Source organism: Silene latifolia, chromosome X (assembly GCF_048544455.1).
Source record: "Silene latifolia isolate original U9 population chromosome X, ASM4854445v1, whole genome shotgun sequence".
NCBI lineage: Eukaryota > Viridiplantae > Streptophyta > Magnoliopsida > Caryophyllales > Caryophyllaceae > Silene > Silene latifolia.
In genome coordinates, this window is record NC_133537.1 from 21,382,932 (window position 1) to 21,386,545 (window position 3,614).

General features: G+C 36.3%; 1 long non-coding RNA gene across 1 annotated transcript; it reads right to left on the reverse strand.

Annotated features, from left to right (window-relative positions):
- Nucleotides 1-2,293: 2,293 nt before the first annotated feature.
- On the reverse strand, nucleotides 2,294-2,888 carry LOC141623117 (uncharacterized). The gene is made up of 2 exons (XR_012533206.1): nucleotides 2,577-2,888; nucleotides 2,294-2,479 (listed from the first exon to the last, which is right to left on the reverse strand). It is a non-coding gene; the product is annotated as an uncharacterized LOC141623117 (long non-coding RNA).
- Between the last annotated feature and the right edge of the window lie 726 nt (nucleotides 2,889-3,614).

Here is a 3,614-nt window from a genome sequence, read left to right on the forward strand (position 1 = left end):
CTCTCTTCTGATGCTTTGAAACTCGTCTGAGCCTTTGTTGCCTTTTTATGTCACAAATTAAGAATATTTGTATATTCCGTATTTTTACCAAAGGCATCGCCACACGGGTCTCCATCATTAGCACCTCCGCAGCTCCCCCTCCTCTTCCTCGGAATGCCACCTACACCCAATAGCCACTCCCCTGATACCCCAAAAAAGAATCCTGGTATCCACCATAAGCACCATCAAGACTCTTATCCCAAGAAGGATGTGAACTTATAGCTGGAACTAAATCTTGTTGCACAAAGTAATGATCCATCATACATATGTATGTACATGTAAAACCTATTGTCGGTCCATAAAGTATGAAAGTCAAAGTTAAGGGAGGTTTGGGCAAGCTCAGACAACCATCCATCAAAGTGTTGGGGTCAAATATGGACAAGGAGCCATTTAGGGATCACTCGTCGAAGAACGGGCCTAGCTCGAGGAGTTGCTCTCAACGATTATATGTTCACCGAAGCAACTGATCACCCTCCTCAAGTGGTAAAAGATAAGAGGGTAGGTCGGGGAAAGGCGAGTCCCTCTTAGCCCAGACAACTTACACTTCTTGAAGTATCATAGTTGGTTTTAAATAAATGATAGAGGCACTTGACCTGCGGCACCAACAAACCCTTATACCAATGATGTTCACCTATCTATCTTAATCCATTTGAGATCTAAGTTAATCCATTGGTATCTAGGATTCTAGGCGTTCCGAACCCATAACGAGAGGGTGAAAATGGCCTCCACAAAGTTAATAGTCAAAACAACTATATGTGATGAAAATGGCTCAAATGTCAAAGACCTCGCTAACATTATAGAAATGAAATCTAATAGACAAAATATGACCCTTCACGAAACCTTAAAAGAAATTAGAAATTCATACACGGAAACGTCGGATAGGAAAAAAAAAAAGGTATACTCAACAGACCGACAAAAAAATTATTTGGAAATTCATACTTTAAAACCCAATGCACATAATCACGTAAACCCAATGCACATAATCACGTATCTTTGGAAATTCATAATTTAAAACCAAGCATACTCAACACACCAACACAAAAATTATTTTTGTGGGCCTAAAGTCTCGCATTTGAGTGTTTCAAAAACTACCTTTTGCTCTTCACCCCGAAAAACGACAGTAGGATTTTGGCATTGGGTGTTATTGGAGGTTGGTAATGCACTTAAGCTCACCTTCAAATTACCTTTGGGTCTCTTACTACGACTCATAGCAAAACACATGAAGAAATCAGCAACACAATAGTCCAATATAGCCCATTAAATTACCAACTAAATTCAGATCCCGCTACCATCAGCGTCTCAGCGACTACTGTCGAAATGACGTAATCCAATGCCACAAAGTCATAGGTCAAGAGAGAACTCCATATATACCTAATCAAATATCGATTTACAGGGTAATCAATTAACATCTACTTATTATATTCGCTTCTTTCTATACATTAAAAGTCTGCTGTTTGAGCGGTACTTCAGCTAGTAGATCCATGAGCAAGAGAAGATTTAATTAGACAACGATTCGTATATTCAAAAAGTATTAACAATTTGCTCAATCATGTACACCTTTTACTCAACATTATACCCCTCCCATTTTTTCACCTTTGTTTCTCTCCCCTGCCCTCTCATTCCCAATCTCGTTCCCCTTTTCCGCTGGCCACTACTTAGTTTTATCTAATTGCATAGTTACTCAAGACTAATCAAACTTGTGACAATTGAAATCTAGATTCACTATAACAATTTTCTCTTTATGAAATTTGACCTCGACTAAACTACCTATAGTTAGTGTACTTCAGGATATTTTGACTAGATACACAACAAGCTTGTCACGCACGCACACTCATACAAAATATCCCCCAATCAATTCATTGAAGAAAAACTACAAAGAATGAATTGAATGGACAAACAATCCTTCATGATCCCCAACCATTTCACTACCAAATAGAGGTCTAATTGGGGTGACCACTATGATTCATATTGTTCCACCATTATGAACCATAACTTGCAGCATGTAATTCCCAGAAAACCTCATCTCCTTCATATTCAAACATTTCTTTCCATCAATAACAACACACATTTGTTCTTGGCATATTCTACGAAACTCTCATACTTCGACTGAGCCATATTCCTAACCAAAAAAACCCAATTTGCTCAATAGTCTCTCATCTTAACCAACCAAATTTCAATCAAAGCACTGAATCACACTCATACTGCAATTAAAGTCAAATTACTTGGAAGTTTCGCATTCGACATGAATAACATAGACATTACAGAGCAACACCAAAAAATCACACTTTCACAATCTTTAAATGCACTTAATTTTACAAACATGAAACTAAAATTTTCAAAAAAAAACAAAAGTTAATAAGTCATACAAAGAACACCTTCAATAACCTGGCAATATTTCCCTCTTCCAATCTTGCTCACCACCTCATAATCATCCTGTTTCCTATCACACAACAATGACCAAAAAAATAAATTAATTAGTGATGATTAATTACAAATTAAGCACATGATTAATCAACGAGACAATGCAGACGGCAGACCCCATGAAACGATGAGTGATTTATAATCGGAGTAACCGGTAAGGCAGGTGGCAAGAATAGATAAAACCATGATCTTAGGTCTTGTTTCAAACGAAGGATTAGCGAAAATGGAACGGGTTTTTTCAAAAATTGGCTTGGACTTTGAACTAGATAAATACCGGACCAATCTTCGGGTCCGTGTAAATTTGGTTACCGCCTGACCGGTTTAAGGTCCGGTCCAACTTGACAAAAAAAAAAAACACAAATTTGTTATGAAACATTAATTAGTATGGATGTCCATTGGGCTTCTATCCAGTATAGTCCACATATATATGTAACTAAGTTGTAATTCACCTCCATCTATGTACTATATTTCCCATATGAGATGAATAATATTCAACCCTCTTCCCTTTCTCAATCTATTTGCTTGTTTTCTCTCTATCATTTCTTCTCTAATTCTTATTCTATAACACGTTATCAGCACGATGTTGAGCGGTCATCTTTTCCAAAGTGCAATCCCGTTTCTTAGGTTTGTCCCTCTTCAAAACTCGTTCTTAAAAGTTTTTTTTTATGTACCATGTTTTTGACGCCTATTTACTCATAATGAGTTTTATCTCATAAACAAAGTCCCTTGTTGGCGTTCATGTTCTTTTGACATTTACGAGAGTGCATAATGAATAATATCAACCTTATGATTATGAGGAGACCACTATATCTTTGTGGTTTTTGATATCTATGTCTCGATAGTCATAGAACTATGTTAATCCTTTAATCAGTAGGACTTATTTAAGCATAATAATTGGGTTACTACGAAAGTAATTGTATTGCAAGTTTCTTTTCAATATACTTGAAATTTGAAAAGAACAATGAATTTCAACCATCATAAATTATTGATGGTATTCTTTTCTAATGAATTTTGGCGCCATTGCCTATGTTCTTTTCTTTCTGATTTGTAGCTATGTTCTAATTTCTTCTCTTCTTGTTCTAACTTTTCTTTGCGGCTACATGATTTTTTTTAGGTAAGTTTGTACTCCGTATAATTTTATTATAGCACCCAAT